Below are 23657 nucleotides of genomic sequence, written 5' to 3' on the forward strand. Positions count from 1 at the left end.
ACAGCCAGGCAGACGTGAGCTCCAGGGAGCAGGGACTTGGCTGTCACGTGCCCTGCTGAGTTCCTGTGGCCTCAATACTCCGGGGGAGGTGTGGGGGTCAGGTGTTTGTGAAGGAAGGAAGGAAGCTCTGAGGGACTTGGGTTAGGGATTCGCTGGAACTTTCTCCTGGACAGAAAGGAAGTCAGACACCAAGAAACACACATAGAGTCCGGCGCAGGCAGGCGCTGGGAGACTCTGAGGTGGTCAAGGCAGCCAGTGGACTGCAGGAGTTCTCGGTCCACCATGCCCTGTGCGCACCCCCATGCCTGCCCCTAAGATAAGGAACTGTCACATCGGAGACCACACCACACCAGGCTGGCGTCTGGCTCTGCCACTGATTCCGTGTGGCCTGGGTCTGTCCCCGCCCTCTTGTGGCCTGGGTCTGTCCCCGCCCTCTTGTGGCCTGTGTTCCTCCAGTCGTGACATCTCTGACACCTAGGCATTTCCATTTCCCAGCATGAAGGCCAGGACGGGAGGCACAGTCTGGAGTCCCCACCGTCACGATGAGGACGGCTGGCGGCGGGGGGGGGGGGGGGGGTTGGCAGCACAGCCTCCGCAGGCACCTCCACAGCGGGCGGGAAGGTTGCTGTCTTTCTCAGGCCATGGGAATCGGCTGGCTTAGCGCGGAGCACGGCCACGCTGGGGAAGGGCACGCAGGAGGCTCTGGAGGTTCCTGGCATTTCGTGCACCTGGGTAGGAGCGTGATCACAGGGGACTGTGAGCTCACCTTCACAGTGCCCCGTTCAGACGGGCTCTGGCGTGGTCTCCTCGGTGACCACTGCCCCCGCCTCGCACACGCATGCACACACACCCAGACATGCACACACATGCACACACCCAGACATGCACACACATGCACACACAGACATGCACACTCAGACATGCACACACAGACATGCACACGCACAAACACAGTCAACATTTAAACTCTGGGCCGCCCGGGGCCCGGGAACCAAGGTGCACACAGATCCATGGAGCAGGGGCTTCCTCCTCTTGGGAAAGGCACCTGGGGCAGCTCCAGAAAGGCAACAGTAGAGCCTGGAGAGCCTCCCAAGGGAGACCCTCACCCCGTTCCAGGCTGGACTTGGGGCAGCCCAAAAGCATACCTACAGCAGAATCCCAACTTTCAAACAGGAAAGGAAAAAATCTTAAAAGCCCATTAACGCTGCGCTGTCTCTGCTCGGGAGGTGATGGGCGATTCCGATTTTCTCTTTCTGTTTCCTAGTTTTCTGCAGTGATCAGGTACAGCTTTACTTTTAGAATCAGAAATAAATGTTATTTAAAAATAGAACGCGTGTGCTAAGTGTGGAAGGGATTTGCTAACAGCCTTGCGGTCTTGGAGGAGTTACTATAATAGACATGGGAGAAGCTCTGACTCAGGGAGAGACACCAAGGAGAGTGGGCTCCAGCCCAGGAAGCAGCAGATGGACCTGGGACGGAGGGAGCTGGCCATGCCCAGGGGGCGAGTGAGTGTAGAGTTTCCTATTCCCCTGGGATGGGGAGAGGGGTGCTTTTATTTAAAAATATTTTATTTATTTGAAAGGCTGTTGAGAGAGAGAGAGAGAGAGAGAGACCTTTCATCTGCTGGCCCACTCCCCAAATGACTGCAATAGCGGGGCCAGGCCAGGCCAAAGCCAGGAGTCTGGCTCTATCCAGGCATCCTATTGCTTTCCCAGGTGCATTAGCAGGAAGCTGGACCAGAAGTGGAGTAGCCAGGACTCAAACCAGCGTTGAGAAGAGATGCCGGCTTTACAGGCCGTGTCTTAACCCACTGCCCCACCACGCTGGCCGAGAGGATTCTTTTTTTTTTTTTTTTTTTTTTTTTTTGACAGGCAGAGTGGACAGTGAGAGAGTGAGAGACAGAGAGAAAGGTCTTCCTTTGCCGTTGGTTCACCCTCCAATGCCCTCCGCGGCCGGCTTGCTGCAGCCGCCGCACCGCGCTGATCCAATGGCAGGAGTCAGGTGCTTCTCCGGGTCTCCCATGTGGGTGCAGGGCCCAAGGACGTGGGCCATCCTCCACTGCACTCCCGGGCCACAGCAGAGAGCTGGCCTGGAAGAGGGGCAACTGGGACAGAATCCCGCGCCCCGACCGGGACTAGAACCCGGGGTGCCGGCGCTGCAAGGCGGAGGATTAGCCTAGTGAGCTGTGGCGCCGGCCCCGAGAGGGTTCGTTAAATGAGCAGGAAGTGGGTCCTGGCCCATTGGACCTGGAAGGAACCTCAGAGCATACCTGAGGCCCAGCACATTCGTTTTCCCCACAGGAGAGCTGAGACCCGGCAAGGTGTAGAGTCATGACACCCAAGTTGTATTCACAAGGGCAAGGCTGGGCTCTGGATGGAAGTTTCATTCTATGCCATCACCAGGTTGGGGGGGGGGTGACAGCCCTAGGGCACAACCTGCCTGGAGGAGACAGCGTGTGGACCCAGAGAGCCAAAACACGACGGCTGTTGCTGAGGACAAGGGGAAGGGGGATTCTTCAGATGACAAACCACGCAGACCTCCCCTCTGGACAGAAGGGGACTCTGGTGGGAGGTGGTGCTGACACACCCCGCCCCTGCCAGGCCTTGCTCTTCTCCCAGGCATGCCCAGGGACAGGGCCCCAGGCCAGGCCTCCCTGTGGCCCTGCTGGGAGACGAGTACCATAACCCTTCCTTCTTCATTCCCCTATCCCAGCCAGGCTATTAAAACATAATCAGTGGCTGGCACCGCAGCTCAATAGGCTAGTCCTCCGCCTGCGGCGCCGGCACACCGGGTTCTAGTCCCAGTCGGGGCACTGGATGCTGTCCTGGTTGCCCCTCTTCCAGTCCAGCTCTCTGCTGTGGCCAGGGAGTGCAGTGGAGGATGGCCCAAGTGCTTGGGCCCTGCACCCTGTGGGAGACCAGGATAAGCACCTGGCTCCTGGCTTCAGATCAGTGCGGTGCGCCGGCCACAGCACGCCAGCCACAGCGGCCATTGGAAGGTGAACCAACGGCAAAGGAAGACCTTTCTCTCTGTCTCTCTCTCTCACTGTCCACTCTGCCTGTCAAAAATAAATAAATAAATAAATAAACCCCACGTTCGACATGCAGATTAGACTCAAAATACGAGTGTGCATGTATAATTTAATGGCAATCAGGACCTGAGCAGGTTTTCCCTCCTGGCTCAGGTCGTCCTGCTCCCTGGCTCGGCGCTGGGCCCTGCGAGTCTTGAGTTCTTTGGTTCTCTTACCCCGGGGTTGAGCAATCTGGGCAGGAGTTCGCCACGCACTGTTTTCAGCTAAAGGCTTCACTGACCCCTGGAATGCAGGCGGGGCCATGGGGCTGCTCCTGCGGTGAACTCTGCTCCTCTAAGGCAGAGAAGGGGGGAAAGGGACGCGGGCCTGGGCCCCTCTGGGCTTCCTCGTCCTAAGCCCTGAGTCTCCATCTTCTCTGCATCTGCCACCCTCCTGCGCCCTGGCTGTGCCCCCTCACCCAGGTCCCAGAGCCCGCTGGAGAGCGAGCTACACCCACAGGTGAAGAACTGCAGAAGCATTGGGATGTGCTGGTAAAACTGATGCAAAATCCATACACAGGGGACCGGCGCTGTGGCACAGCAGGTAAGGCTGCCACCTGCAGTGCCGGCATCCCATATGGGCACCAGTTTGAGTCCCGGCTGCTCCACTTCCAATCCAGCTCTCTGCTGTGGCCTGGGAAAGCAGTGGAAGATGGCCCAAGCCATTGGGCCCCTGCACCCGCGTGGGAGACCTGGAAGAAGTTCCTGGTTCCTGGTTTTGGATCAGCTCAGCTCTGGCCATTGTGGCCATCTGGCCAGCGGATGGAAGACCTCTCTCTCCCTCTCTCTCTCTCTCTCTCTGCCTCTCCTTCTCTCTCTGTGTAACTCTGACTTTCAAGTAAATAAATAAATCCTTAAAAAAAATCCATACACACAGGGCCAAAAGCCCAGCTGGCTCAGTGCAGGAACTCTGACACCGGTTATGAGAATCACAATAATCAGCTCAATGTTCTGTCCCCAGCCCCACAAGGAAGGCATGATGAGCATTCCCATTTCACAGAAGAAAATACAAATCAGAGGGGTTGAGTAGCTTCTTGGAGGTCACACAGCTGATCAGAGACTCACCTAGAGTTCACCCTCAGGCCTACTGACCCCAAAGCCCAGACTCCCTTTGCCAAGCCAGACAGCTCTTGAGAACCGAGATGCCAACACGCACTGAAGGAGGTCACTGCTTGCTCTTGAGCAAGTTGGCACCCCCCCACTCCTCCCCAGGACCTGGAATCACTCGGTCCTCGCAATCCTGCTTGCAGCGAATGATAACTCGGGGCAGGAGATGACGGATGTCTCTGCCACCCTCAGAAGCTTGGCCTTCCAAGTGTCAGCTTGTTGGGCCAGAGGTGACCCTGGGTGTGTCTGTGCGAGCTTCCAGAGGTTAACATCTGGCTCAGCAGACTGAGGAAAACAGACGGACAGTCCTAACAGGATGGGCCTCACGTTTTGGACAGAACAAAAAGGGTGAGTAAGAGAGAGCGCTTCCCACTGACTACATTGCCCGGGCGGGAGTCTTTTCTGGCTCTCGGACTCAGCTGAAACACTGGCTCTGCCCGGACCTGGAGCCTGTTGGCTGTCGGACTGCAGCTTCGGGGCTTTGGCTCCTGGGTTCTCAGGCCTTCAGACTTGAACTTGAACATTGGCTCCCCAGGGTCATCAGCTTGTAGAATGCATGTCTTGGAACTTCTCAGCTCCAGGATGGATGGATGGACAGGTAGACAGGTAGATGGAGATAGAGGACAGATCCTCTTGGTTCTGTATTTCTGGAAAACCCTGATGATTTGGGGGCATGCAGTATCCCAGAGAGAAGTTGAGGAGTGAAGCAGGGAGCCTCCCCCTAAAGCCTTTCCCAACCTTCTCTCAAGCAGTGTCAAGTCGGGCTGGCGCTGTGGAGCAGGCAAAGCTGCTGCCTGCCGCACTGGCATCCCATATAGGTGCCGGTTGCTCCACTTCCTGTCCAGCTCCTTGCTAATGTGCCGGGAAAGCAGCTGAAGATGGCCCAAGTGCTTGGGCCCCTGCACTCACGTGGGAGACTTGGATGAAGCTCCTGGCTCCTGGCTTTGGCCTGGCTCAGCCCTGGCCATTGCGGCCATTTGGGGAATAAACCAGCAGCTGGAAGACCTCTCTCTCTCTCTCTGCTTCTGCCTGTCCCTCTCTGTAACTCTGCCTTGAAAAAGAAAGTCTCAGGTCCTACCCAGAATCTCAAGTGAGAATGGCAACAGAGCAGAAATGCTCTCGAACCCGGAGAGGAGCGCGTATGGCACTTGTCTGAGTCCTTCCTCCACAAGAAGACCCTAAGGGCCCCTCCACACCCCAGCCTCAGGGGAACCTGGCTTGCCTGGCTGCAGCTGAAGTAGGCACCAGCAGCCCCTCCCCATGAGATCCGCCCCCCGCCCCCCGCCGTGAAACACCATCCTGCGCTCAATTTGAAAGCAGGGAACTTGGACAGATGCAAGTGACCATTTCTCTCTGCAAAGAAAAACCTGGGCTTCTGTGTAGCTGGGGGAGGGGGAGGGGGAAGGGGAGGGAAGGGGAGCTCTGTGCTGATCCTGTTCAAGCCCCTCATCTCTCAGGGGAGGGCGGGCTGCGGCGACGGAGCGGATGAAGAACGGCCGGCCTCCCCCGGCTGACAGCTGGTGAGGAAACGCAGGGCGCTGACTCGTAAACCCAACAGCTCGATATATATCAGGCAAACAAGCTGTGCTCCGGGCAGTAGATCACCCGGGGGCGGCCTGGCCAGCACCAGAGGCACTCCACATTAATGGGTGCAGCAGCCACTGTCACTTCCCTTTGGGGGCTCAGGGGGACAGATGTGGTCCTCCCAACACTAAGAGGGACATCAGGGACAAGCGGGGCCGGAGTCAGAGGCAGGGGTGAGCTAAGCATGGCCTGTGCAGCCAGGTAGTCTGCGTTCAGATCCTAGCCCTGCCTCCAGCCAGGGGCATTGGACAAGTCTTAGTTTCTGCATCTATAAGATGGGGATGGAGACACGCCCCGCCCTGGGCCTATATGATTCTTTTCTTTTCTTTTTTTTTTTTTTAAGATTTACTTATTTATTTGAAAGGCAGAGTCACAGAGAGGCAGAGGCAGAGGTGGGGGTGGGGGGAGAGGTCTTTCATCCACTGGTTGACTCCCCACGTGGCCACAATGGCAGGAGCTGCGCCTATCTGAAGCCAGGAGCCAGGAGCTCTCCGGGGCTCCCACATGGGTGCAGGGGCCCAAGGACTTGGGTCATCTTCCACTGCTTTCCCAGGCCACAGCAGAGAGCTGGATGGGAAGTGGAGCAGCTGGGACTCGAACCGGCACCCATATGGGATGGTGGCACCACAGGCGGCGGCCTCACCCACCACGCCACAGCGCTGGCTGCCTGTGTGATTCTTATGTACTTCTCAAGTGGCCAGGGCCCCCCGATGGTGCCCCTGCTTGGGGGCAGGCAGATACGTTGGCCACAGCAGACGCTTCTCCTCTCTACCAAACATCCCTGGGTTAGAACATGAACCGAGTCACTGGATACATTCATTTAAAATCCAGATGCCAGAGCAGATCCTCAGGGCGCGGGACCCAGGAAGCTCCCTAGGTGACCTACGCAGGGGGTCAAGGGCCACTCTCTGGAAGTCCCTGCTCAGCCTCCAGCAGGTGAGGGAGCCCCTCTCCAGCCCCTCCCTGCTGGCTCACACGTGGGGCTCAGCCCTTGGATCTCTGGCCAGGACTTTTTGTAGCATCTTTTCCTTCAGCCATTGGGAAGGAAGAAAGGATGGCATCTGGGACAGGAAGAGGACGTAGTGACCAGAGCAGGGGACACAAACAGGCCACCCAGAGCTGCCAACCAGCTCTGGAAGAAGACAGACGGCCAAGGGGTGATCTCTGTCAGGCCCCTCACCAGGGGCTGAAGCAGATGGCCCACTACCCATCAAGCACCACTGTGCTTCCAGCGCGTGCCAGGAGCCTCACTTACGTACGCCATCTCTGATCCAACCTCAGCTCTCCGGGGCAGCTCCGGGCTGGGGCTGGACCGGAGCCTCTGCAGGCCTCGGCCAGGGCTCGTCCTTGCAGCCACCCTGCTCTCCTGCCAAAGGGGGTGTCCCCAGCCCCCAGTCCCCCAAGCTGCCCTCCACCTTGCACAACTCAAGCCTCATAACCCTGACTCATCAGCCCTGGTTCCTGGAGCCCACAAAGCAGCCTCAGTAAAACAGCAACACCCAGAGAACCCGTGAGATGTGAGCAGGCTCCCAGGTGCTCATGACCTCGAGATCAGAAGGTTCCTGAAACCTTCCCAGCCTGCGTGGGCCAACCAGTCCCCGCCCCCTCCTACTGTCGCCTCCTTCCCCTTAATCCAAATCCTGGTCACCGCCCAGAGTTCCTTCTGCAGCTGCAGACTGCAGCTGCCGAGCCTGGGGCCCCCAGGGGGCCACTTCTGGGCCCCAGACTGCTGGGTTAATAAAAAAATAAAAAGATCCCCCAAATATATGCCCAATGACCATGGCCAGAAAAGCCAAATTAGATTCCTTCCTGGCTGATGAGCTCAGAGCCCTCGCTCCTCTCTGAGACCCGATTACCAAACACATAGAGCAATTCCCCTTCCTTCTCCATTCCAGACAGCTCTTCCTGGGGGGCTCAAGCTCAGGGGCAAGGGGGGTGGGGGAGCAAGGGATGGGTGTGCCTAGGGCAGCAGAAGTGGCCTGAGGGGCTGGGCGTAGGGACCTGTCCTGCCACTGGGCTGCTGTGTGACCCAGAACAAGTCAGCAGACATCTCTGGAGAGGCAGCTCTCACCTGCCAGCCGGCTGGTGGGAAGAGGCAGCCTCTGGATCCTCTGGTGCCCAGTTGCGACCCAAGTGCGGAGGCAGAGCCGGCACCCAGCAGGACCGCCAGCCTTGCTGGGGCACAGTGGGTGGCCCTGTGCCAGCTTCTAGCTCTGGGGAGGGCCTTGGAGACTGATACCCCTCCCTCACCGCCAGCCCACACACCCAGACCACCAACTGTGCACCCACAGCCCACCCAGAGGGGCTTGGGGGCAAATCGGAGCTGGAAGATGAAAAGGCACATCCGGCAAGTCCTCCGTCTGCTGCTGCTGCAGCCGGACGGCGCTCTGGGAGGCGGCTGTGCCCCCAGCGCCAGTGCCCGGAAAGTGAGACCCTTAGGGCAAATCTGTGTCCCTCCGAGGGGAGGGGCTCCCCCCGCCCTGCTGGCTGGATTTGTGGCAGGCTCAGGACGCAGCATCAGAGCAAGGCACACAGCAAGGAGGCGGTCAGAGCCGTGTCCCCCCGTCCTTGATCAGACGGCAGGAGACCGACCCCGGCAGCCACTTCCAGCCCGCGGATCATTTTCCTGGAGGTTTTCTCCTCCTATGAATTATTTCCAATTTGCAAACAAGAAAACTGAAGCTAAAGTAAAGGGATTTATTTGAACTTGGTTTCTGATAAGCTCAGTACTCTTCTCACTATGTGAGATTTTATTTGAGTCTCACATGTCTGAAAACCTTCAGAGCCCTAGTCAGCCCTCCCAACCCCCGCTAGTGTGCACACGCATGCACACTCGGCATCAGTCCCTGAGCCATGCCGGCCACGGTCTGGGCACAGCGGAGACTGGAGTGGGTCTGGGTTGGGAAGGGGGGTGCACATGTCAGGGGCTGACATTCCATCTCCCCCTCTCCCAGGTGCCCAGGTGGAAACCCCTGCAGCACCTGCACAGGTCTGGGGCGGGACTTCCTGGCTACCCTGCTGACTGACAGCTCAGCCACGGGCAGTGGGGAGGGGTATTAGTCCATCCCTCAGCCAGGAGGGGGAGTGTGACACTGGCCCCTGGGGTCAGCCTATAGAGCCAGGAGTCAGGGTCAGGCTGTCCAGCTCACAGGAGTGGTTCCTCAAGTCTCCCCTCTCCCCCTAGATGCACCTGAGCTGCCCTTCTCATAAAATACCCTGGAGGCACAGGGCCCTAGGGACCACAAACTGCTGCTCCCAGCCCCAGATGCTGGGGGAGTCCCAGGCACGCTCCCTGGGTTCCAGAATCCCAGACCCTCTGCTGTTCCCCAATCCTGCTCGATGGGGCACAGGTTCTCTCCCTCCACAGTGCAGGGTTCGGCCCCTGTTTGCTTGTGATCTTCAGCAGTTTTCTCTCCTTACTGGGCCTCAAGTTACCCTTCTGTCAAATGGGTGGCTGGACCCCACGAGCTTTCTGGCGCCTCCCGTTCTGTCCTCTGGAGGCCCCACAGGCCAGGACACAGCAGTGAGGCAGGAGAGAAGACGGGGGTGGCCCAGGGCTGGGGTGAGCCCACTGGGAAGGTGAAGGAGGCTACAGATTTCTCAGAACCCGGGACTGCATCGGGGAGAAACTCCGTGACCAGAGGTGTGCAGCGAGAGGGCAAGGTCAGGGCTCAGACCACCTCTCCCTCACCCTGAGCCAAGGGGGCTGCTGCCCCTCCCCACCCTGGGCCAGCGCTGTGGTCCGAGAGCAGGTGTGCAGGGCCACGAAGAATGGACTTGGGCTTTTAGGCAGGTGGGGGTAGGAATGCAGCCGACTGCTCCCTTTCAATGCTGCCCCCGGCAAAGCTGGCGATGGCAGAGAGGGCAGCTGCCCCCTCACCCCCAGCAACGACCAGTAAACACCCTCAGGGCACCAGAGCTGGGCACACCTGTGGTCGGCTGCAGCCTCCCCGCATCCCCCCAGGAAGGGAGATGCCCGGGGCTTTGCCTAAAGAGCAGGGCTGGCTCCAGGGCTCCTCCTGCATCGGGGGAGGGGGGAGGGGACGAGAACAGGACTCTCCCCTTCGCAGCAGTGGGGTCAGGCCCTTCCAGATCAAAGCTGTGACTGTCGCCATCCCTCAGCCTGCTCACTAATTCATTTATTCACTCATCGGTGGCCTTACCTCGTTCACTTGTTGGCGCTCGCTGTATAAAATGAGGACGCGGGGTTAAATCATCAGACATCACTTGGAGATGTCTGAACTCCCTTCCTCCCGGAGGCTGCCTGATCCTTCTCATCCCAGTTCATTCTCATGCCCACTAACGCCCAAGAATGCCTCTCGGCTGGCACGCAAGTTTCCGGCTCTGTGAGTCTGGGACATCTGCTCAGAGCCTCCGGGCCCCCAGGTGGGGAAGGCGCCTCGCAGGGCACCTGCAACAGCCGGCCCGGCCTTGCTCAGCTTTCCAAAGCCCACTTTCTCTCTGGCTTAGCCTAATGTCCCTGAGGCCAGGACCACAGGGAGGAACCAAAACCAACATCCCGCCGCGGTGAAGTCACAAGACGACGTGCTGGCAAGCCGGAGCCTCTTGCCCGCCGGGAATTTCCCGCCCACAGCCGCGTCCAGGGGGATGCAAGTCCCAGCTGCGCCCACGAGGACTCAAAGGGGAAACAGCTGGACGAAAGCCCGCAAAGTCTTGCCAGTCTGCCAGCTGCCACCCACATCTGCACAGTAGAAAAGCAGTCTGTCGGGTCAGCCCTGGTCACCCGGTCCCTGAGTCCAGGGGCACAGACCACACCCAGAATCCTGGAGGACCCAAAGGTTCCAGGATTCACTCACAGTCATCCTTAACGACCCAAATCCAATCCACAGAGAGGCCACAGCGTGGGCCCTAATCGCCGTGGGGTGGTTGGGCTCCGACACCTGTGGGCAGCTGGCCTGGGCTGAAACCCCGGCTCTGGGACCTCCTAGCAAGCAGCTCCGTCCGTCTGCGTCTCATGTTTCTCGTCCCCCTCGCTGGGCAGGTATGAGGAGGCAATGAGCTAATATTCATAGCTAAGTCCAGTGCCCACAGGTAGTAGACATGCGAGCTCGGCGACCATTATGATCATCACTGCCTTCAGGTGATGGCCCTGCACGCAGCCCGCTGCCAACACCACGAGCGATTCTCCAGCAGACGGCAAAGCACCGGACTGTGGGGGCAACACAGTCTCCTCCTCCAGCATCCTGGGAACACCCAGTGGCCGTGGCCTTCCCCACCCTCAGCCCCGCTTAATCTGCCAGCCGGGAGGGGAAAGGAGCGAGGTGTTCAACAGCTCCCAGCTGGCAGCCGTGTCTCCTCCATGACCAAGGGCTGGCCAAGGACGCAGTGGCCAGGTGCCAGGGTAGGTGTCGGATGCCTGGAGCAGATGGCTGGGTGGATGCTCTCCTCCTGCCTCCAAGACATCAAGCTGGGGACAGTGCCCAGCTGTGCGGGTGGCGGGGCAGGGGGAGCACGGAGCACGGAAAACATTTCTCCTGGCCCCAGAATGGCCGCTCACCCGGATCACGTCCTCCCGGCCCCAGAGGCCACAGGGGGCCTCCGCTCCTTCCAGTGGGAGACTAGGGTCAGCCATCGGGGTGGGGTGGGGGCGTGGTGAGCCCCACAACGACAGAGGAGACTCCTGCACTGCACAGCCAAGCTCCTGGCACCCAGGGCTGCTCAGGCTGATACTAGGAGCCAGAAGAGTAAGCATCTGGCCGCCGTCTCCCAGGACCGTCCTCTGGGAGGGACCTGGATAGCACCTGCCGGCAGCCACAGCCAACAGGGACATTTCCTGCTGTCCCTGCCTCTTCGCTCCCATTGCCCCGTTCACTGCATACACCACGACCCTAAGCTGCTACCCTGCAGCCATTTCCAAATTGCTCAGGCTCCTGGCCCATTCCACAGAGGGAAAAGAGGGAAGGGGCGGGGAGCTAGCAGAACTGGGCCATGCAGGGGCTCCCCGTGCACTGGAGCCTGCTCCAGGGGCTTCCCTCCCCTGGGTTCCCCAGGCCCTCCACGCTGAGAATGTCCTCTGGGCACTGGCCCCCGGACACCGCACTTGGCTTCCTTCCTTCAGGCTTCGGCAGAGCCACAGCTGCTGCCTGCCCGAGTGCCCGTCAGTGTGACAGGGCCTGGAGCTGTGACAGAAATCACCCTGGGGCTGCCCACAGCATCTCCCCACCCCCAGCTTTGTTCCAGACTGTCCCTTGCCTCACCCCCAGGGTGCACCTGCTAGCAGCGGCTCTGCTTGGCTCCATCTGCCTCTTTGCTGGCTGTGTGGCCTGGAGCAGGTGTCTCCACCTCTCTGGCCTCAGTGAAATGGAGTAGGGATGGTCACCTCCAGGGCAGCCACGTGGATCACATCAGTTAAGGTACAGAGAACCCAGCACGCGCCTGGCACGCGCTAGAGGCTCCACCTCTGTGATGGTGATCGCTCATGATGAACAGGTGGAGGTGGGACAGGCGTGATGTCACAGGGAACCGGGGAGGGACAGGTGGGGGTGGGGCAGGCGTGATGTCACAGGGAACCGGGGAGGGACAGGTGGGGGTGGGGCAGGCGTGATGTCAGAGGGAACTGGGGAGGGACAGGTGGGGGTGGGACAGGCGTGATGTCACAGGGAACTGGGGAGGAACAGGTGGGGGTGGGGCAGGCGTGATATCAGAGGGAACTGGGGAGGAACAGGTGGGGGTGGGGCAGGCGTGATGTCAGAGGGAACCCGGGAGGAACAGGTGGGGGCGGGGCAGGCGTGATGTCACAGGGAACCGCAGAGAGGACAGCACCGTGGCAGCAGCGGCCTTTTGTCTTGTGCTCTGACGGGAGTTGTTAGGTTTTCTGCCTGCATTGCCTCTGCTCCTCCCCCGGTGCCGTCTGGATGCCTCCCACACATTCATGGGACTCTGAGACTCCGGCTTTGCCACCGACTTGCTGTGTGGCACTGGGCAGCTCACAGCTCTGCAGCCCTGGCCTCTTACACAGTTAGGGGTTGTTCACGGCCCAGGCTTCACAGGGGAGCTCCTGCCCAAGCCCCTCTCCCAGGAGACACGGCCAGGCTCTGATGGTTGGGGACAGAGGTCGAGGTGGGGAGCAGCCCTGCCTCTCACCCTGGCCCAGCTGGCAGAAGGATCTAGACCCTTTTGAAAATCATCACATAATTTTTTTGGCAAAAATATCATTGACTGAATGAACAGGTAAACAAAATGTAGGTAGTAGGCAAAATGGGAGCTTTTGCTTCATTTAGATCAAGATCTGATCCCCACTTGAGCTCTTCCAACTGTGTGACCTTGGACAAGTGCCTTCCCATCTCTGGACCTTGGTTGGCCCATATATTAAGTGAGACCCACAACTGGCATGCTGTGAGGCTGAGACGGCTGTGAGGCTGCGGTGAGACCGTCCCAGCAGATCCTTGTCCTCCTGTACATGGTACGTATTCAACAAATGGCAGCTAAAATGATTGGCATTGTTCTCACCCGCCTCCCACTGTAGGGCTGAGAGCACCCGAGGCCACCAGCCTTGTCTGGCTGGCGCCCATTTCCAAAGAGCCTGGACAAACACAGACACAGATTCATGGCCCTCCTCCCAGCAGAGTACTTCCCAGCTGGTGCTGAGCGAGAGTCCGGCCGGCCGTCTGCTCTCCCTGTGGCCAGCCAGGGAGTGCACTCACAGCAGGAGGCTCTGTCCCCGTCCCTGCACCAGTCCCGGCTGTGTCCCTGCCTCTGGCTTTGTCAAGTCGCTGGAGCATGAGCTGCACTGCCTGCCCGTGAAATGCGACTTTTGGAAAACATGCATATTTGGAACTTGGTGCATGTTTCTATTTCGGGCTGACACTGCTCTCTTTATTTATTTTCCCTGGGCTTTGGCGCATAGGAATCCAGCTTGGAAGGGTTTTGTGCCAGACTTGCCACCCGCCCTTCCCGGGTCGGGGAAGGATGGGTGAGACAAGGAGCATATCCAGGGACAAGCCCTCTCGGCTAGGACGGACCACGACGGCCGGCCCGGCCTCGCTGTCCCAGCCCCTGGTAGAACTCCCCATATTCGGGTGGGGTGAGGGGTTCAACAGGGGTTCGAGTAGGGAAACAATTTCAAAGAGGGTGAATGGAACCCAAGGGGCTGATCTTAGCTTCCCAGTAAAAGAAGGCTAAGATCATTAACGGCACCAGCAGGATCGGTAGCAAACCTGCCACGGCCGCCGTTTCTGGGTGCCTGCTTTCCCGACCCACAGTGAGCTCGCTGCCTATGCCAGGGCAGCCACCTCATCTTCAGCACCTCACTTGGAGGACTGCTTTTGCTGGCCCCAGCTCCGGGGGCTGGAAGAAGAGGCTGTGCTGGTGATCGCTGTCTCCTTCTCCCCTCCCCCCTCCCCCCTCCCCTCCCCTCCCCCTCCGCAGCCACAGAAGCCGGCTAGCAACTGATTGCTCACAGGCAGTCTACCCAGTTCAGCCATAGGGGCTTGAGACGGATTGCCAAGCCCCTCTACTGTGGGCTGGTCATTTACAACCAGCCCGGGGTCTGTCTCTTGGGGGAAGGACCTTAACTCAGTCCCAGGTGCCTTTGGATGGCAGGTGCACCCAGGGCTAATGCGGATATGGGCAGCAGGTGTAAAACATCAGAGAAACCGTAATGCCAAGGATCTGCGGATCAGGAGATCCAGGTTTAAGCCTCTACTCTTCATTCACTCACGAAGCTTCTACCAGCAAGAACTGGCGCTTCACGCAGACAACTTCAGTTGATGACTGAGCCAGCGCCAACCCCCATGGAGACTGTACTTCAGTGGTCTGACCTTAAGCCAGCAAACGACTTGCATGTACAGTCCTATGAAGGAAATCACGTGCACATCTCTCACTCAGGGGACAGACAGGATGGCTTTCCCGTGACGGATGCTCTAAGGAGAGGCAAAGGTATCACAACCTCTGGGGTTAGAACTGCGGTTTTCTGCCCCCTCCCCCCAACCCAGGAGACTCAGTAGAGAGTCAATATTTCAACTAATTAGGGCAAGAAGGGGACCTGAAGGTGGCCCCAGCTACTCCTGTCCTTTTTAAAAATTTTTTTAAATTTTATTTGAAAGGCAGAGTTACAGAGAGATAGAGGAAAACAGAGACAGATAGATATTTACAGAGAGAGAGGGAGAGAGATATCTTCCAGTTGCTGGTTCACTCCCCAAATGGTTGTAACTCCTAGGGCTGGGCTAGGCTACAGCCAGGAACCTGGAACTCTGTCCGGGTCTCCCATATGGATGCAGGGGCCCAAGCACTTGGGCCATCCTCTGCCGCTTTCCCAGATGTATTAGCAGGGCGCTGGATGCGAAGTTGAGCAGCCGAGACGTGAATTGGCACCCATAGGGGACGCCATCACTGCTGCAGACGGTGGCTCTACTCCCTACACCACAGCCCTGGCCCCAGCTCTGTCCTTTTATAGATGGGAAGCCCGAGGCTCAGAGACGGAAGCGATTAGCCCAAGGGACTCTGGGAGCCTGTGGTCAAACTGAGACTAGAATCTAGCCTCCCCACTTCTGGTCTAGTGCTCTGTCCACAACATCTTGCTGAGGCCCTGTCTCTTTGCACCGAATTTATGAAGGCGCTGGGAATAGCAGGAGAGGTGTGAAAGGGCAGGCAGTGCATAGGCATCAGGTCCTCCAAAGCTCCAAGGGTCGGGGCTTGTGCAGACCCTGCACCCCCAGGTTCCTGGCCCCCTGGGGAAGATCGTGGAGGCTCTGGAGCAGGGAGGCAGTTGCTGAAGCAAGGGGTCAGGGGCCCGCAGCCGAGGAGGCAAGGCTGGGAGAACGAAGTCGGCTCCCCCGAGCAGAGACTGGGTCAGGTCCAGGCCGCAGGTGGACAGCTGGGCAGATCAAGACTGAATAGAGGGAGGTGCTGGAGGACAAGCCTGGGGAGGCAACACAGCAGGGACACTGACCCCGCCAGCTGGGAATGTGGCCCCTGGCCGGGAAAGAGGTGTCTGGAGCAAGGTCTGAGGAAGGGGAGTGGGCGACATGGACCCTGAGGTTAAAACCAGAAAGGCGTCCGCTGGGCTGGGCTTCTGCCCAGGGCGGCCACCGAGTCACCACCTCCTGCTCCCTTTGGCAGGTGACTGGGCCAGGGGGTGTTTCAGAGGCTTGCTCTGCCTCGGGCCGCTTCTCCACAGGAGCAGGAGAGGGCTGGGGGTGGGAGGAGAATGACGGGAGTGTGTGTGTCTGTGTGCGGTGGCAGCGGGGCTGCGTCTGTGCCCAGAAGCCTGGCGCCTCAGTGAGTCACTGGCACGGGTCTGAGGAGCCGGCAGTCTCTCTGTGAGTCCGCAGCTTAGTCAGTATGTGCAGAGGCAGCAGCCCAGGCTGCAGGTGGGAGACACTGCCCTGGGCCACACAGCAGTGCTTGTAGGGAGATCCTTCCCTTCAGTGTGTGTGAATCTTGGGTCTGCATGTGGACTGTGGGCGGCTGTGCACCTGCGGAGGGGACGGTGCGCCCTGCTGGCGCGCGAACGGGTGTGAGTGCCTGTGCGGGTCCCCAGGCGCCCGCAGGGAGTTAGGCATCCCAGGCCACCTCCGGGCGCTGTCCGCGGTGCTGAGCCGGGCGTGACCCGGCGGGGACCTGCGCCCAGCCCTAGGCGGGATCGTAGGGAGCTGGAGCCCGCCGTGGAGGGCAGGGGGCCGACGACAGCAGGCCCCCAAGGAGGCGCCTTCCCAGCCCAGCTGCGGGCCTCCCCGGGGAGTTGGGAAAAGTTCTCCCGACGGCGGGACTGGCTCACGGCACTCGGCGCTGCGCACCACCGTCTTCCCGACCCTTAGCGCCATGCCTGCCTCGATGCCCACCCCACTCCAACAGCGGTCGCGTCCTCCGCAGAGCCCGGGGACCCTCGCGCTTGGCTTGCATCATATGCCCGGCCGGCCCCAGGACCCCACGCGCCCTGCCGAACCTGCAGCCGGGTTCAATGGCCCCGGACGTCCCGCCAAGGGCCTGAGTGCGCTCAGCTGGGGGCGCGGGGTGGGTATCGGACAGAGAGGGGGTCGTGAATCTCCCCCGGCCCCCCCCCTCCGCCCTAGCCCGGCAGAGCCCGACCTGGGGGGCGACCTCAGACCCACGCGCAACTTTTACAGAACCAGAAGTCCACCCGTGGGGACAGGCAGGGTCCTGGGGCTCGGAGGCCTCGCCATTCCTGGACATCAAACTCACCCGGGCAGACCGAGGCTGCTCCAGCCCTGCGGGGAGCCGATGCGAAACTGGGGCCCGGAGCTGGGGACCAGCTCTGGGCTCTGCCCCCGCACCGGACGACTTTCCCGGAGGCTCGGAGGCCCGCACCCTGGGCCGTCTGGCAAGCGAACTTCACGCCCGACCCCGCGCAGGCCGAGTCCGGGTGGCGCTGAGAACTTGCCCATCTAGAGCAGTGCCTCCCCCAGACCGGTTCGCGACGCGCCCGGCGACCGTCGCACTCACCTCGGCCGGCCGCACCGGCTGCGCTAAGCCGCGGGCGCCCGAGGGGACGCACCGGAGGGGCGGGGGTCCGTAGCCACCCCGCCGCTCAGGGTCGTCGACTCGCGAGGGTCGCAGGGGAAGCTTCTCCGAGTCGCAGGAGACCGGCGGTCCGCGGTCCGCTCCGGGGCGCACCGAGCGCGGACTGCTCCGCGTCGATCCCCGTCCCCAGCGCTCCAGCCGAGCACTCAGCCGCCGCCGCCTTTTATTCGCCGCCCGCCTTTGTTTGGGTCCCGGCTCCTACCACGGGCCGCGGGGGTGTGCGGAGCAGGCTCTGGAGTCGCGCAGTCCCCCAGCCGCTGGCGCCTGCTGCCTCTGCGCCACCGCGCCTTGCGTCAGCGGCCGGCGAGTACCCGCGCCGCGCCGCGCCTCGCACTGCCGTGTCCGGAGCCCGCCGCCAGGCGCCGCCGTGGCCGTCGCTCCCCCTGCGGGCGGCGCGCGGTGGTACAGCCGAGGTCCGGGAGCCGGGGGGCGGGGGCGGCGCGCTGCACAGCGACCCCTGGGGGTCAGTTCCCGCCGCTGCAAATGGCCCTGGGCAGGCCCCTGCCCCGCCCCCAAGTTTCCTGGGTTCCCCACGCCTCTAGCCAGCGGTGCCAGGGCTCCACCTTGGAGGGTCACCAAGCTGCGGACACTCCGGGGCATCCCCGGGTGCCCTCCGGAGGGAGCTGCCAAACCCAGGTTCCTGGCGCCGTCCCTTCCTTCCTCCCTCCCTCTCCATTCACCTCTTTGGCACCAGAGTCCGGAACCACGCCAGCCCCTGGGACTGGGCATGCCTCCAGCTCTAGCAAAAGGGCTGCCTGACACCTCTGGCCAGAGGGCGCAAAGGGGGAGGGGGCTAGGAGCCAAGGGCAGTGCCCTGGCCCATGTCTCTCCACCGGGGATCGGGGACCTACGGAGACAGAAGGGGACCAGCTGCCAGCCCCCCGCTGCAGGATCAAAGGATGCTATGGATGGGATGTGGAAAGAAGCAAGGCCACAGCCATTACTGTCCTGGAGTTTATCTCACATGACCAGAGTCTGGGCTGATGTGGGACCAGGAAGATGGGGAGGGAGTGGGGAAGACGCAGCCTCTGTCTTCAGGAAGCTTCCCGCTTAGGGGAGAGAGAAGAATGCCAGGCCCCACACCAGACCCACAGGTGCCCAACCCATGGCAGCCTATATCCTATCCTTATTTTTAAAAGAGAAAATGGAGCTGAGGGCACAGCTAACTTCAGGGTGCTGAATCCCCTGCTTTGTCTCTGCAGTCCCTGGGAGCTGGACCTGCTGGCTGGCTGCCAGCTGGACACATTGGTATTTACGACCCTGGCTGCCTGAGAACTCATCTGTGCAGAAGCAAATGGCCCGAGCCCGTGTCCCTGCCCTGGCACTCACTCCCCACATGCTCAGGGTGTCGAGGGAGCCATTGCCAGGCTGGCTGAGTTGCCTAGAGGACACCCGGTGGCTGCATCTGGCCTTGGAGACATTAGGGTTGGGGCAGCTCCTGGCATGAATGGGTGGGGAGAGAGAGAGGCAGGAGACACCCCCTGCCCGCCTTGGGGAATGGAGGTTGTGCCTGTGGCCGCCCTAAGATCAGAGCCATTGCTGACATGAGTGCAGAGGAGCCAGCCCGGCACTGTGTTGTAAACCTCCAGGGGTCTCTGCCGTGCCCAAGAGGGAAGGCAGAGAATGGGGGGCGTGGAGAGGGTGGGAGGGGGGAGAACAAGGAAGACTCATTTCCTGGGGAGACACAAAGGGTGTTCCCCAGCCGCTGCATCGCTTTGCTCAGTGAATGGCTTCATTCTTTTCCATTTGTTTGAAGGCTGCTCCTGGGAGCCTCCTCCGAAGTTCTGCCCTGCTGCCCTCAGCCGGGAAACTCCCTGGAGCACCCCTGGGTGTGTCCCCTGCTGCTGTGCCACCCTCAGTCCATGCGTGGGGAGACAGCCCGCTCCCCTGGGAAATGTTGCTAGTGGATGTGACAAGGGTCCCAATAAAACTCTCATCACCTTCAAAAATACTGAAGCTTCATGCTGCCCAACTGGCCACCCCGTGACCACCTCGGCCACACCCTCCTCAGAGCCTCGCTGGTCTCCCTGGACTCCACGTGACTGCCAGAGGGGCTGAGCTTGCTCTGTCCTTGCTGGGGTGGGGGTCTTCTGCCAAGGGAGGGTGCAGAGGCAGAGGCTTGTGGCTTGTTGCTTGGGGTGGGGGGGTGGAGGTGTGGAGTGTGGTACCCAGGAACACTAGAAGGATGCAATTTTCCCCAACCATCAGCGGGGTTTTAAAAATGCAAATGGAACCGGGCCTTTGAAATATGCCTGCCATAAAGGGGAGCCGGTGGTGGCGGCAGGAGCTGGCGCGGGTGTGGAAAGTCATGAGGCTCCTCCTCTGGGGGCTCAGCCCAGAGCTCCCCTCCCCTCCCTGCCCAATCTGCCAGCAGGAAGCTGTCTCTGGAACCTGGGAATGCTGGGCTCAGAGACCACCGCCCACCATCCCCACCTCAGGGCGCCTCCCTGCCTCCAGGGCTGTGTCAGAGATGGCTCCAATGGCCAACTGGTGCTCTGCGGGAAGGTGGTGGAGACAGAGGCTGTGCATCCCCTCGGGCTCCTGCATCCGGTGGTATCCAGTGGCAGTCCGTCCTGGGTCTGATTTAAATGCCTCTTGGTGCTGATAAGCTGCTTCCTTATACTCGGTCTTCAAAACTAATTGAAAAGCCTTCTTTTGTAAGGGGTTTGCGCTATAAAGGGCTGCTCTGTCCTTAGTTCCCAGTCCTTTATTTCTACTCTTATTTCTCTCCAACTAGGTCTGAGGAGGGCCTCTGGGCTCGGGCTCGGATCCCATGCTCCCCAGGAAAGCCATATGTCAGTTCCACCCGCTACCAGCTGTGTGACCTTGGGAAAGTCACTCCACCTTGCTGAGTCCCAGTCGTCTTGTCTGTAAAATGGGGCAGCAGAAGTAATTATCTCAAAGTAGCAGCTATAAAGAGCGTTAAATTAAATGAGGCGATCTCTGCAGAAACTGCCTTGAGCGTGACTATGCCCTGAATAACTATTAGCACTGTCTTCTTCATATTCTCACCCCGTGCTGGGCCAGAGCTGACCCTAACACCTCTCCCTTCTCAGCCCCACTCCTGGTGGTGATGGTGGGGGGCAAGGGGAGTTGTGTGCATATCAAATCCAACAGATGGCTGAGCAGCTGAGGACTGAGCATATGGGAAGGGTTGGCAGTGTTTATCTTTAAAAAGACACCAGATTAAGACATTGTCCCAGCACCAAGGAATAGAACAAATACATTTACACGTGATTCCTTCTTCAGTCACTAACCCTCCACATCAAACTCCTGATGCCCCACGCCCAATCCCACCTTATCCAGGAAGCCACTGGGCAGTCAGGTGAGCTGGGAGTGAGGGGTGACATTTACAGATGTCTTTTATTAGCTGGATGACCTTGGGCAAGTCACTTCATCTTTCTAGGACTTGAATCTCTCACCTGCACAATGGGAGCGGTTGTGACCTCTGCCTGTAAGATGTTTGCCACTATCTTTCCAGAATTAGAGTTAGCTGATGATTCAGTCTACGTATAGTTATATATAGCCAGAGAGCCATGTGATAGGATGATCAACACAGTTTCTGTGATCTGGGGGGGAGTTTGATTGTATTCATGTGACGTCATGGATGCAAAAGAGTTTAGGAAACTTGCCCAAGTTCACAGTGCATGTGTTCACAGCTCGAGCTCACATGGCAAGTCCATGGAAGAGCTGGCATTGGGCTTCTCCTGAAATGCCGTATCCAGGTCAGAGGTGAGTGCGAGCTTGCGGGAGAAGAGGACGGAAGGACCAATAATTCAAGAGGATGAAGGTCTGGGGGGCAGTGATGGGGCCAGGCTGGGGTAGGGGTGCAGCAGAGAGGACCTGGGGGAGGCTGAACAGATGGCTGCCCTCCCCACCTGCCTCCCCCAGAATTCTGCTAGCAGCTGGCCTAGCACTCCTTTCCCAGCCTTGCCTGCCTCCTCCAAGGAAGCAGGCAGCCTGCGCCAGAGTGAAGACAATCCAAGTTATTAATTGCCTGCAACAATTAGCCCCAGCGCCTGGGCCTGCAGACACCCTGGCTCTGAAAGAGGGAGCCAATTACAGCTTCATCAATATTCACGCTGCTGCAGAAGCCTCTCCCAACAGGACAGGCCCCGATCCTTCCACCAGTGCTTCCAGGGGCCTCTGCTCTGACCCCAGAATCCGGGGAAGACCAAATATTGCTGAGAGTGAAAGTCAGTGCAGGGTTAGACCCAGAGGGGGCACCGCACACAACAGGGCCAAGGCCCTGCCGGGGAAGTGCAGGACCCTGCCAAGGATGTGGACAGTGTGGCATTAACCACAGGCTGTCCCCTTGTGGGGGAGGAACCATAACCTCCAGAGATAGAGTTTTTGGGAGATGCTTGAGAATTCTTCTCATTAGGACTGGCTTGAGAGGGGGAGGTTGGAAATGTCCCAAATTCCAGTTTTAATCCCAGTTCAGTCACGTACTAGCTTTGTGGCACTGGGAAAATCACTTCAAATCTCTGGGCTCATGTCCTTAGCTGTGAGCTGGGAATGGTGGGGCTGCCTTCCCATGGAGGACTCTGAGATGTGCTATGCAGAAGCACATTGTTGTACAGTGAGGGCTCCAGAGAGCACTGGACAGCAACGATGGTGCTTGTGTTCCAGGAAAATCTCTGGGAGGAGATTTCATGACCCCCAGAGGGGTGTGGTGTGATGAAAATGATACAGATGAGCAGTTAGGAGGCCTGGGTGCGGGCAGTTGAGATAACTTATTCTGTGGGCTCAGTGCGCCTCCGTCTCTGGTTTCTCAATCCCACATACAAATGAGGCCATGAGTCAAAATTTGCCCCAGAGTCCTCTGGCTGGGCTCTTGCAGGACAGCCTGGGAGAGCAGAATGAGTCCAGAATGGGCAGCAGGCTGGGGAGGGGGCTACAAACTCCCCAGTTCTTCAGGGGTAAATGGCTGCCCAAGAAAACATGATGGACTGGCAAAACCAAACCAAACCTGAATCCAGGAACCTAAAGAGTTAAGTCAGTCACAGATCTGTTGGTTCTGCAGCAGTAAAAGCAGCCACATACCTTTTATCCAGACAGGAAATAAAAATCACCCCCCTGGTTCAGAACTCCTGGGAGAGGCCAGGGCATTCCCCCAGCACAGATGCTGACATGGTGGAGCTTCAGGACCACGGACAGCAGCCAGTGCCTGCCAGGTTGTGGTGAGGGCAGAGGGATGTGGGGAGTGGACTCTGCCACTGAGTGGACTCCTCGGAGGTGGCGCTGGGGGTGAGTGGTGTTGAGCAAGACCAAGGTTGAGAAATAGCCCAGTTACACTGATGTTTGAGTTCCTGGTGGGGCTTCCTAAGCCTAGAGAGTAGTGGTCTTGTTTCCCCCAACATTCCCCCAGGTATACCCAAGGCTCCTGGTGCACCTGCTGGCAGATGAACTCTTCATGACTCAGCACAGAGTCCTTGCTCCTTCTCCCCCACCCTGTCCTGTCCCTTTGTCCCCTGGCTTCGGCTTCCTGGCACAAGTGGGCCAGCTCCTTCCCCCGCCCCAGTCAGCCTGGCTGGCCCACTGGCGCCAGGAGCTGGGTCAACTTTAACCCTGACCACCAGGCCCCAGCTGAGGCTTTGTAGTAACAGCAAGAAAGAGCTTTCCTGGCATTTTCCCAGTCAGGAATTGGTGCGTCTCTGAGGGACTGCCCTGGTGCCAGCTCCTCGGCTGGCACTTACAATGTGGCCAGGCACAGAATGCTCTGTGCTAACAACTCCAAGGCCACGGCCCCTGGGCTGAAAGGAAGGGATGGTAGGCAGATCGTCAGTGTCCTTGCAGTTAAAATGTCTCTTAGGCAGCAAGCAGTGTTACTAACAACATCAGCAGCAATAATTACTGGCTGCTCTTACTGATGGCCAGCCAGTATATGCATTACTTCATCCAAACCCACAGCCACCCACAAGGTGAGTCCTCTTATTGTCCCCATTTCCAGATAAGGAAATCGGGGCTCAGAGAGCGGTGTCACCCAGCAGGTAAATGCTGAGGACCCAGACCCGGATGGTTTGATTCTGTTACCCAAGATCTTGATCACATCATTCCTCCCATTTTGCAGATGGAAGGACAGGAGGTCAGAGAGGTGAAGGGACTTGGTTAGGGCTGCAGAACAAGCCAGAGATGGAGAGGGTTGGAGCCCAGGTTGACCCAGTGCTGTAGATGCCTTGTTACTGCCCCTTGTCGGGTGCCCACACTCCCTCCATGGCACATGGGCCTCATCCTAGGTCCACAGCACAATGAACCAGATCTCTCCATTCATCCTCAGAGAGCCTGCTGTCTCTGTGAGCCCCCAGTTTTCCGAGGGAAGCATTTCAAGCCAGAGCTCACATTTCCATTTGAGACTTGCTATGTTCAATGAGATCCTCCCCCAGAAACCAGAG

The 23657-nt window shown here is 59.2% G+C and overlaps 1 protein-coding gene across 7 annotated transcripts in view; it reads right to left on the reverse strand.

Moving 5' to 3' along the window:
- Window positions 1-17580, reverse strand: part of DISP3 (dispatched RND transporter family member 3) — a 57694-nt gene extending 40114 nt beyond the window's left edge. For 2 of the 7 annotated variants that reach the window (XR_016210264.1, XR_016210263.1), the window contains exon 1: window positions 17185-17579. The gene's annotated coding sequence lies outside the window, so the exon portion shown is untranslated. Of the gene's footprint in view, window positions 1-17184 lie in introns of all 7 variants that reach the window. The other 5 variants (XR_016210265.1, XM_089299314.1, XM_070077053.2 and 2 more) reach the window with 4 other exon arrangements.
- Window positions 17581-23657: the final 6077 nt, after the last annotated feature.

This window comes from Oryctolagus cuniculus, chromosome 7 (genome assembly GCF_051225735.1).
Source record: "Oryctolagus cuniculus isolate XC-2025 breed Fujian yellow rabbit chromosome 7, ASM5122573v1, whole genome shotgun sequence".
Taxonomy (NCBI): Eukaryota; Metazoa; Chordata; class Mammalia; order Lagomorpha; family Leporidae; genus Oryctolagus; species Oryctolagus cuniculus.